Source organism: Dermacentor silvarum, chromosome 3 (genome assembly GCF_013339745.2).
Source record: "Dermacentor silvarum isolate Dsil-2018 chromosome 3, BIME_Dsil_1.4, whole genome shotgun sequence".
NCBI classification, from domain to species: domain Eukaryota; kingdom Metazoa; phylum Arthropoda; class Arachnida; order Ixodida; family Ixodidae; genus Dermacentor; species Dermacentor silvarum.
The window spans coordinates 88,843,904-88,856,193 of NC_051156.1; the positions used below are offsets into that span (position 1 = coordinate 88,843,904).

The following is a 12,290-nucleotide window of genomic DNA, read 5'->3' on the forward strand; positions in this document are numbered from 1 at the left end:
AGGGGTCATGAAATTATATGTAAGCATGCAGACCCGTTTTTGGCTTGTGCTATTTTATTTGCGTCTACGTTTGCATGCGCTGTCATTGAAAAATGTTTATAGCAGCGGCTTTTACGGGAAGTTCTATCCGGAAGTTAGTAGGTGCCGGTGCAAAACTACATATTTTGCACATCGTGCCTAGTCACCAATCCTAACTGCATGTACGTAGTCTAAATATTCCATGAGCTTTTATTACGTTCACAAATAGGTAAGATCAGCAATAATCATTAGTGACAGCGTACTTTCTTTTAACGAAATGTGGTTTTGGCGCATTGACAGATTTAGTGCTTGATAGTACAGGCGATTGCGTAGTGACCAAACCAATACCAAACCGGTGGCAATTGGAGAGTGAACGGTGACAGGAAGTAATAGAATGTTAACGTAATTGAAGTACCTGCTTAGCTTGCAGTAAATGCGATTGCAGTACATTCAGCGAAAAGACACTAACTATGCCGGCACATAGGTGGTTTGAAATGAAGCTGAAGAATACAGAACCATGTAGAGCTTGTAGAACAGTGACTTCACTGCTACCGATCAGAGCGGAATGTGGTGCCCGTTTGTCTGCAGGCTACACGTGAAGTTGCTATAGCACCGATCGAGACAGATATGAGCAGGATGTTAAGGTATACGAGGTGACGTTACATAGTGAAATACCAACTATTGGAACGGGTGCAGGCACACGCAATAAAAGTGCACATCTCGTAACATCATGAAGCTATGTAATAGTTGACGAGAATCGTGTAAAGATTATAAGCTACAATAGCAACTAACAGTCAAAGCAAATGCTCATGAGGAAATGGCGGTAAGTTCATATCGAAACATTACTGGGCCATCAATGTTGACGTTGTCCTCAGGAAGACGATTCCATAGTCCAAGTGCTAGTGGTGAGGCTGATGAATTGAAAGCATTGGTGCGTACGAAAATGCGTTGGAAGCTATTTTTGCTGTGCAAATGGCGAGACGTTCGCAGCGGTCGGAAGAGAGGGAGGGTTATTTGGTGCTTACTAGGTGTTACTTTATGAAATATGCAGATCAAATTGATCTTTCTGCGTAAATCTAAGGAAGGTAACGATAGGGGTCATGTAGTGAGGTAGTACTAGAATTTGCATTGTCTCCTATGCGGTGCAAAGATGAAATGAAGTGAAGGAAGAAGTTGAAGCGAATGCTTCTTGGGAAAGACACATTCATGGCTCGCGAGTCACAGTATTAATGCGTAAGCATTCTTTGGCGAGTACCCCAGTAAAATCTGTCCGTCCTGTGACGCCTCATATCTGCAAGATAAATGCATAATTGTTCAAGTTACCGCATGTAATCCTTATAATAGTGTAATAATAGGTGATTGGTAGTTTTACAAAAAATTTACAGACGGTTTGGCTGTTCCGACTACGGGATTTCTTGCGAAAGAACATTTTCTTGCACCTAGTTAGGCATTGCTAGACCTTTGTTTTACCGGTTGCTAAATAATTTCTTTGCAGTCGCCATGTTGTCGTTACACATTATACGCATAGCCAAGCACACTGGGTTGCATATTGCATACAGGGTTGCTCGGTGGACAAAGGAGGAGGAGGATTGCAGACTTACACAAAGCCAGTTTGGTGGCTTCACGCGCTCCGTACTGCCCAGTGTTGTAGCGTAGCCTTCGCACTTGCATGAAGTGTATGCGAGGGGAAATCATGCGCTCCGCTGTATACAATTGAGCGGAGGGAGGTGGGCAGGCTTGGGCGGAGACTTACACCCATTGCTCACACAGTACATAGACACTTTAGATTGGGCGAGCGAATACGTACACGTTCCACACACCTCAAACGAAGAGAATTCTTCAACGTTGGGAAGGGCCAAATCCGAGGTCGCGTATGGAACGTTTTATCGGCGAGGAGGAACGTAGCCTCGAACCAGTGCGCCGCGCCGCTCTTATCGCACTAGTATGTGCGGATTGCTGTTTCTCCCACCTGTAGCGCGCTAACGGTATGCGGTTGCACTAAGAATTAGTGCAATTTTAACGTGTACCATCTCTGATTGCTGCGATGCCAGATGACGCAGGGATAACGGGCTACTAATGTGCTGTATTCGGCTGCAAACATAACTCTCGGAAGCGAACGTGGAGTGCATCTTCAGCCGTGGCGACTTGTTGGGCTCCGCCGCTGAGGTTGCAGACAAGCGTCCGCTTAGGCTTGCCAGCATAAACAGGAAGGACTAAGCGTGTATGTTTTGAAGATTTTGTTTCCAGTGAGCGCACGGCGAAGAACTCGACACCCATGATCAGACTCGGATATGAACGGAAGGTGCGTATTCGAGTCGGTCTTGTCGAATGGACGAGGTCAACCATTTCTTCGTGCACGCACGTTAACGTTTATCTGTTCAATCAGCCTTTTTCACCGCCCGATGGCGCACTGCGCCCAGTCCTTGGCGGATTAGTCGCAAAACGCTTTGGAAGAGTCGCGCGCGCGGTCCCGCGGCTTCTTTTCCGGGGAAAGCTCCCCGAAAAAAAAAAAAAAAGCGGCCGGACGCGCGCTATTGCAAGCACTCGTGCCTTGTACCGCGCTTGAAACTCCCCTGGTAGCTTGCTTGACGTCCGTGGGTGCCGAAAACGTGCGCAGCGTAAGACTGTAAGTTCACTTTAAAACAGAAAGCGGCGAGGGCTTCGTTCAGACTGCATGCACAGGGAACAACCTACATATAGTTGCCGCCTTGCATTGATGGCTATAATAGCAAATTTATCGATAAAACCCTGCGTTACATTTGGACGACACTCAAAACATCACGTTGCTGATGAAGTCTTCTTGCAGCGTCGGTCCTCGCTTGCTGGTAGTGGCAGCGCGTGCCGGACTTCACGTACTCCTTTAAGGTGCGTTAACACTGGGTTGATACGAGGCCGACAAGACGCGCACGCCAACGATTGGCCGACTATTCCGCACAGTGTGTCACTGCGACCATTTTATCACAGGGCCTAGAAGATGCAACCGACGACCGCGAGTTGTCGTACTGCGATGGACTTTCTTGTCGACCATAGATCGACGGAACCCCACTCGATCGTCCGTCGGACCGATAACGCGATATCCGCAAGGCCTTCGTTCTTATATATAACTAATCGTGCTCAGAGTGAGACATAACATACCTACGAAGTTGAAATGCAGAAGCTTCAACCCTCTGAAGCCGTGCACATGAAGTTTGAGTCAATGCTGATCCTGTTCAGCCAAGGTTAGGCCTGGCGCCGTCGAGTTCGCGCACCTTCTACCGGCGGACCTGAACATTTTGAAAAGTAAGCAACGTAGGACGAAGGAAACTGCTTTTATAGTTCAGGTCTGGCCTTAGCGAATAGAAATGAACTACTCTTCGCTTCGCAAGGCGCGTACACAATTAGCGGCAAGCGGCGACACAGCGCTGTGCCAACATCTGTACGTATCGTTCACGTAGGCCGCCGGTCGCATTCGCAACGTAGATGCATGGGTGGGTGTACCTACGTGTTGTCATGCTGACACATTTCTTAATTCCTGAGATGTACTCTTTACCTCTGCGTCAAAAGCGAAACAAGACACGGTACATTCGGTACAACAGCATAATGAACCGCCTCGGTGTCAGCGATGGCATCCGCGTTTTCGCGGAAGAATAATACGGCCTTTAAAAGCGCGAGCACAGTTTTCCATAATAATGCGTTTTGACGTGCGCAAACTGTATGATTAAGTTAAATAAAAGTGAGAATCAGTAATAATTTAACAGCCCGATATATGTAACTGGATCACAGTGGCCGTTGTTTAAGTGGCTCCGCTGGTCATGTACTGACTCGTCTCACGGTAGAAAAACACGGCTCATATGTGCAGATATATGTGTTTTGTTCTACGTTTTGAAATTATTTCATATCAGCGATGCACCTTTTCCCCAATATTTGATGTTAACAACGATGTGTGGCTGTAGATTTCGATGTAAAGAAGTGCACTGCTTCGCTAAATCCGACGTGGAAGGCTGCACGCTCGAACACTAATTTATGCGAAATGTCTAAAGAATGTGTAAAAAGAATTTTAAAGAAACGAGGGAAAGTGCAGAAGTTAGCGACAACAACTCTAGAGCAACCGCGTCGGCAGAGGGAACTCGGCGTGTCTTTATCGGCCGCACTGCTAACACAGCAGCGCACTCAGGCCAGCTCACCCTCTATAATATATATACAGGGTGTTTCAGCGAACACTTTCAAAAAGTCTTAAAGTTTGCCTGTGGCAGATAGCACAATTCTAGTTCATAAACGGGTCTACTCGAAGAGGCGGACATTACTTGCACAAAAAATTGAAACGCATAATAGAATAATTAACAAAAATTCACTAATTAAGTTTTTAACTAATTATCTGATGGCCCATATTGCAATTACAAAAGTGGATTTGTAAATTGCAATGTGGGCCACCAGGTAATTAGGTAAAAAGTTAATTAGTGAATTTTTGTTGATGAGTCGATTATGGATTTCAATTTTTGTGCAAGTAATGTCCGCCTCTTCGAGTAGACCAGCTCATTAACTAGAATTAGGCTATCTGCCACAGGCAACCTTACATCAATTTTGAAAGTGTTCGCTGAAACACCCTGTATATATATATATATATATATATATATATATATATATATATATATATATATATATGCGGCAACATTGATGTATTGAGGTAGCATATGTGGGTTTATTGACCAGATACCGTCACGCAAAAAGATCACGTACTTGTGACGCCTGCGGCAGAAAGAATATTGGACATCCGCCACCTAGGTTTGTTAGTGGTGGCGCTGGCTAACACATCCGCGTTTGTTCTAGTTCTAAAATATAAATACCCCAGAAAGTGGATGGGAAAACGGCGCCGCGGTAGCTCAATGGTAAGAGCGTCGCACGCGTAATGCGAAGATGTGGGATCGTTCCCCACCTGCGGCCAGTTGTTTTTTCATCCATTTTCATTTCCATTATTTTTTATCATTTTTTTAATTCAATTATTCAGTACAAGTAATTTCCCCTATGTTGTCCATGGTTTCTTTGTTGGTTGGCTTCTTATGATTATATATATATATATGTGTGTGTGTGTGTGTGTGTGTGTGACGCGAGCAGGAGGTTGCGGACGTAGAACAACATGGTCGTCCGAACACTGCCTTTTATCTTCGTCTTTCTCTCCTTTCATGCACGGACCATTTGTGCACCGTTACACGTTCCCCCTCCCCCCAAGAGAGCGTGAGCATCAAACATATGCGGAAGCAAGAGGACGCTGATAAATGAAAACAAAAAATGCGCAGTTAGTCCATTGTCCCAATACAGTTCTTCAAGCACACCAACTTCATAGAAAAGTGTAGCTGTCCGGTAACTTTTCGCATCGTTCTGGTGGACGAGGCTGACTGTTGTGTTCCGGACGACATCTGCATGCGCCGTAGCTCGTGAACACTACTCGTAGTCCACGTTCGCCTCCTGATGCAAGTGCGTACAGTTCAAGCGCCTTGAAGTACCAGGAACGGTGGTTGCTTTTCAAACTAGTGCGGATGAAAGAATGCACGTTGCGAGCTTTCTTGAGGATATTGCGCGCACGTGAGAGGTACCGTTTGCTCGTGAATTTCCTTGTTTATGATGGTTGCAGATACGTGCTTTCTGAAATGACTGCTCGTTGTTCGAGGTGGCTGAGGCGAGAAAATGGCACCCGTCCTTTTCGCCGTCGCATGCGGTGTCGTCGCGATTGTCAGCGCAATTGGCGCAGTCTTGACTGGTCATGTTGTAAAGGTCCTTGGTGATGTTCGTTTCTTGGGACACGACCTAGTTGGTTTCGCCTTGGGTTTAGCTGGCTTGCGCGTTCACGTCTTTCTTGTTGTATCTGGGTTTTCGGTGATGCTCTTCGTCGTAGATTATGTCGAAGCCGTCTTCGGGGTCGCTGAAGTTGTTGAAGGAGTTGATGTTGATCTTTTTGATGTTTATGCGGGAGCTGCTGGGGTAGTCTTTCCTGCACATTTGTCCTTTGATTAGGTTTGCAAACCAACGTGGTATTCTGTGGGTAGTTGGTGCATTTCTCGCTTGTGGGGGACTTGTCTGGTGGCAGAAGCATTGTGTCAGGCTCCACAGAAGGCTCTTCTGAGGCTGCAGCGACGACATGATGAATGGGTGCTGTTGTATTACTGGCAGTGTGTGACGCTTAGGGGTTGCGACGCTTCTGCAGTGGCAGTGGTTCCTTGGGGTGTTGTACGCAGAAGAAAGTTTATTTGTTGCGAAGTGATTTGTTCTCCAAATGTACATGGCTCATCCGTTGCTGCTGATAGAGTATTGTCTTCTTCGTGAAAAGAGGACACGCTCGCGGTGGTTTCCTTCTGTACTGTTGGCGGGAAGGCAGTCTGTTTCACGTCCCCGCTGGAAGTAATAGCAGCGCTCTTCGCTTGACTGGTGTGAACGGTACCGTAGTCTGAATTGATGCAGCTTGGAATCCTGGATGCTCTATCATTGGATGATGTCGCTGTAGACGTGACTTCACCATGCGCTTCCAGTGAAAGGTCTGACTCTGGAAAATTCGAAGGGCCACGCACGAACGAAGCAATTCTGTGAAGCACGGGCTGCGGAATGAGCGTCATAGGGGACTGGCGTGACTGGAAACCAGTTGGCGGGTAGCTGGTATAAGTCGCAGTGAACGCATCTGATGGATTCACGATGGCAGGAGTACGATAGCATGATGAAGACGCACATATTCGCGACTCCTGCACGGCACTGAAACCTGGTGGAAGGTTTGGTCTTGAAGCGAAGCGACTTGGATATCGCCCAGCGATCGGAGGCTTTACGATGTCCATTGTGAGTGGTGAAATCATGGTAGGATTGCGATTTTCTTTCGTCTTTTCGGGAAGGACCACTACTTGAGAAAATTGTCGATGATCGAGTTATGCGTGGCTTTGGTTGGCATTGATGATGATAGCTACGTGGAGACTGCGGGTGACTACGGCCACCCAGTTGCGATTTCTCCAGCTGTTGGATAATGAGGGAGTCTGCAGCGTATACCTTAAATCGACTGATCATCTCTTCTTTGATTTCTTTCCATGATTCTTTATATTCAAATATGCGGGTCAGGTAGAAGCGAAATGCCTCACCGGTCAGGTATTCATCGAAGCTGGCGACCATCTCCCGTTCCGACCATGTTGCAGCGGCTGCGTGGAACTCGAAGAAGCGGAACCAGTCTTCTACGGGTCCATCGTCCGCTGATCCAGTGTACTTGGGGACGTCCAAGGCTTCCGATGGTGCGGTCATGATGGTGGTCTGTGCAGGTGGTGGATCTCTGCGGATGGGGTTCACGGCGTGGTGTTAAATTCTTGCATGATGATGTGAGCTCGATGCGGTGGCTGCCAGGTCTTTATCCTGTCGGCTTGTGTGACGCGAGCAGGAGGTTGCGGACGTAGAACAACATGGTTTGGTTTGGTTTCGTTTGGTTTGGTGCCTATAGGAATAGCAAAACCCACTACGGGGGATTGGCCATGAATCGGGCGGCAATGGGAAGAAAAATGAAGGATACCTAAATGGGATTTTCTTAATAATGACATAATAAATTAATTATAATCGTTAATAATAATCTTCATGCTATAGCATCTTAAAATTTGAAGCAAATATTTTTGTTGTCTTGTGAAAAAAAATTAGCATGGCAGTCTCCTTGTTTCCATTACAAAATTAAATATGGCATCACATACGTTCCTATTACAGTGTCCTAGTGCCGACGCCCCCTGAGATAGAATGATAGGTAGCGTAATGGGCAATCGAAGTTGGCGGAGGGGACCTTCTAGAAGTCGTTTTCTATGCATGGTGAACCTACGACACTCTATAAAGAAATGATCCATAGTTTCGGATTCATTGCAATAAAAGCATTGAGGGGAAGGCGCCAAACCAGACCTATGGGTATAGAAATTAAGCCTTGGTATTCGGCAACGCATTCTAGTAAACGACACTTCAAGTTTTCTTGTTGAACACCATCGGCTGTGCTAAGGAAACCTTAGGTGCTGAAAATCGTTGTTATTGAGTACACATTATTTGGCCTGTTCTTCTTGGAAAGAAAATTTTTTAAATCTCGCAGAAGTGACGTGTGCCGAAGGTCTTAGGATCCTCAGTACCGGGCCGTTAAGAGATGGCGCTGCTAGTGCTTCTGCAGATTCGAGAACAACATGGTCGCCCGAACACTGCTCGCCCGAACACTGGCTTTTATCTTCGTCTTTCTCTCCTTTCATGCACGGACCATCTGTGCACCGTTATATATATATATATATATATATATATATAGAGAGAGAGAGAGAGAGAGAGTGTCCCAGCTATCACGCAGCAGTACTTAAAAAAAGTGGAACGGCGTTACGCGAAGCAAACCTAGTGCGTATTGTTTTCAGTGCAGTGGAGTAGCCGCCAGTAACTTTTTCTTTACTGAGATTTAATTATTCATTGTAAATAATTATCTAACTCGACAAGTACTGTCCTAATTATCAAAGTGCCAATAAGAAAGCTGTAGAGCAACATGAAAAACTCCCGATACAGCTTTCTGTTGCTGAATACGTGCTACATAAATGTGTTTTTCCGAGCATGAAAGAAGCCCGCGAATACACGCGAAGTGCCTCGAGCGGCCAGTCGTTCGCCAATTCTGCGTGTATTCGCGGGCTTCTTTCACATTAAGAAAAACACATTTATGTAGCACGTATTGAGCAACAGGAAGCTGTATCGGGAGTTTTTCATGTTGTTCTACAACTTTCTCATTGACAAATTGATAATTAGGACAGTACTTCATAAGTTAGATAATTAATTGCAATTAATTAAATAAATCTCAGTAATGAAAAAATTACTGGCTGCTACTCCACTGTACTGGAAACAATACACACTAGGTTGGCTTGGCGTTACGCCGAACCTCTTTTTTTAAATCGTACTGCGTGATACCTGGAACACCCTATATTTATAGTTGGTGAGTGCTACATGGTTTCCAGGAACGACATGCTGCCCCAGAGAAGCCATTTATAATTATTCGCGATCCACGAAACGCACAACCGATGCGCACTCAACGTGAGCGCAGGTTCACAAGTCAACCGGCGAAAGCCCCGGCACCCTTCCAAACGTTTACAGCGGCGTGCGGCAGAGGGCAGGACAGGCAAATGAAGAAGGCGGATTGTGTAATAAGAGTATGATGTTTGGCAACCAATGTTCTGGTGGAAGTTGGCCGAGGACATATTATAAAAGCAGTAATTGCTGACGAAGAAAATTAAGGTGTCTTCTTTTTCGTTTTGTAACCAAAGCCTGTGCCTACTATGTGCCGGCCGACCCTAGTTCACATGGGCTTTCCCGTGCTTCCGAATCTCGCCGGCAAGCTGTTTGGTCGACGTCACTCATCGTGCGCTGTAGTACTTCAGAGAATAAAATTGCTGTTGCAGAGAGTACTTTGTTTTTCAGCTCTCCCGAGTCGGCGAGGCGCCCATTCCCAGGCACCGCTCCGACTTACACGGGCGCGTATAATCTTTAAACGAGTCATGTGGGTCTGGTTGATATATAGGGGCAAATTCGCGGCCACTGCCGCCAGGTCGTTTTATCGAGTAATAGATGTTAACGACCCTCCCGGTCAAGGTATTTTACAGTTCTTTATTTCGTTTGCCCGGGTGCCAGGTAAACAACATTTAACGCATTGTACCGCGAACGTTTTAGGAGCAGGAAAGCTACCAAAACTTGTTTACTCGATGCTTTGTTAGTTAACTGCATTGGGATGCACGCTGGTGGGTCACACAGCATAGCACAGGGAGCAACCTCTGATGGTGGTCTCCTAAGTGATACTTTAATAGAAGGTCAAATCTAGACATACAATGAGGACACTTTGCTCGTAGGTTAAGTGTTGACAATGTTCAGACTTGACTCGCCTCCTATTTCGATTGCGGTAAGAGCTGTGGCAGCGTCTTAGGGCCGGGCGTCGTTTGATATTGTGACTATATCGAAGTTCAACGCTTAGTAGCGACACGCTAGGAACTTTCCCAATCACAAAAACTTGTTGAGACCTCTCAGGCAAACGCGAAAACTTGCAACTCGTCGTCAACGCACGTCCACTGTACACTTTCCAGAGTGATCCCACATACCAGCATGGCGGCGTAATACGCCAGCGATAGACGGCGCTGTGATCGCAAAAATGGCGGCGTCCTCGATGAAACGGCTATATGGGGGCCGTGACGGACTCCAAGCCCTTGTTGTGCAATAGTCTGTTTCATACAGAACGCGCAAGCCAAACTCGTTGTCGATGAAGTCCTGCTTGAAGATGGCCGTCGCAGCCGTTGCCAAAGACAGACGTTCGTCGGACTCGGGATGCTTATATGCAACGTCCGCAGCTAGTCGGGCTTGTTGCTTGTCATCCGTTGCGCTAGCGCTTTGATACGCTTGTGCAATTGTGCAATCTGTTGTTCTCCAATCGTTTGCGTCGTTCTTCGCAAGTTTTGTTGGCACGTGTCAACGCCTTGAATTGTCTACTTTGTTGCTGCCGTCACAATCGCATGGCCACATCTTCGTCGGTGGACTCCCGCTGCCTCTGTCGCCGACCTTGTTGTTGTTCGCTGCACTTGGTGTGACGACTCTCTTCTATAGAGATCAGACAGTTTTAGTTTAACGTTAGCGTAATAGCGGGGTTAAGGGAAATAGCGTTAACGTTGCGCAAACAAACTTTGCAGAAATACTGTTTTAGTATAGAATAATATCGCAGTTTACTTGCGGGTCGCAATGCCATTACGCTTTCAATTTCGCATACATAGTGCACCTAAGTGATTCTATCTGTTTGTGCATCCGGAAAGTGCGAGAGGCAGCGCAATATAAGCCAGGAACGTGTTGTACTTGTACTTCTCTTATCCGCCAATCTGCGGCGAAACAGACATCCAGTACAAGCTGTCTTCCATAGAAGTCCGATATCTACCCAATTCAGAGGCCACGTGTCATCATCGCACCTATCTCCCGACTTCACCGATAGGTGGCGCTGGCCTCTCAGAGATTTTTCTCGTTAGGCTTAGACGCGTTCGATAACTACTTAAGGTAATCCGTAATACTCTGGCGTCAAAGCGGCCTGAGGCTAAGTGAAAACCGTTTACAGAGTCATTAGCTACGAACGAAGTGAATTCTACAAGAACAACGCCAAATTCACTTCGAAGCGGGTGGCCGGGACCGCCACCATATTTTACTAAACTACATAAATAACGCAAGGACGGTAACGTTAAATCTGAGAAAAAGCGTGCGTACGGTATATGCTATAGGATGTTTGGCGTTCTACGCATGCGCATTTCGATTCCGATATTTCGCTAAGCCCGCTAGACGGCAAACACGCTAAACTAAAACTGCCTTGTTCTGACGATTGAGTATGATAAATATGATAAATATTGTTAAAAGCGATCCCCTACATTGAAGAAGGCGCCAGCAAGGGGATGGAGACGACGATCGAAGAAGCGCTCGTGTGTGTAGTTGCACCCAAGGAGGTTGAGGAGGAGGAGGAGGAACAAACTTTTATTTAAACCAGCAGTTTAGCTGGCTGGGCCAAGGAGGTTGAAAAAAAAATGTTTTTCAATCTCCTTGGTTGCACCATCTCGACTTTGAGGAAGAAGGCGCCGACCATTGCGGACGTGGAAACATCAGCTCCCGCTATTGTAAATATTTTCGGTCGGATTTTCGTTGTTCCTGTGGCCAAGCTGTGCACCATTAGACGCAGTTCGGACCTTTTTCGGTGAGTGGTCCTTTTGCCGATTTATTGGAACCTTTCGTGTGGACCAGGCCGTGGCTCAGCTAACCCTAACGGGCTCAGCCTAACGTCGACGGCGAGGCGCCGGTAGGCTTACCTAACTAAAGAGGGGCAACATGCCCGAAGTAGAGATGGTGTTGAACGGCAGCGCTGGGCAGGAACAAGAAAGCTCGTGTAGAAACGCCAATTTCGGCGGGCAAGGCATCGCACGTGGGCTCGAAGAAAGGCCGTCGCACGCCAGCCCCGCAAGGCGCCTCGCAGCCACATCGAGGCTTCCCGGCGACCGAGGGACCAAGTGTGAATTATCGTCAGATCGAGAGACGGGCTTGACGTCAGCAAAGTGAGCCAAATTAATCTCGCAGAAGCTCTTGCCATGGCGGCTGCTCTAGCACCGGCAGAGACCAAGGGTGACATCGTTTGCCCTAACGTTCCCAGAACATTCTCGTCGTTTCCACACCGGCGAAGAAGAATGCAAACGCCTACGCAGGGATCAACAGGTCCGGCTAAGCGAAGAATCGTACAAGGTGGTGGTAGAAGGTAGTTTTCCGGGGCCTGT

General features: G+C 46.9%; 1 protein-coding gene across 1 annotated transcript in view; it reads left to right on the forward strand.

The window, feature by feature from the left end:
* The window catches only part of LOC119445568 (monocarboxylate transporter 9), a 117,230-nt gene that overhangs the window by 38,705 nt on the left and 66,235 nt on the right, over positions 1–12,290 (forward strand). The gene's annotated exons all lie outside the window — the stretch shown is intronic.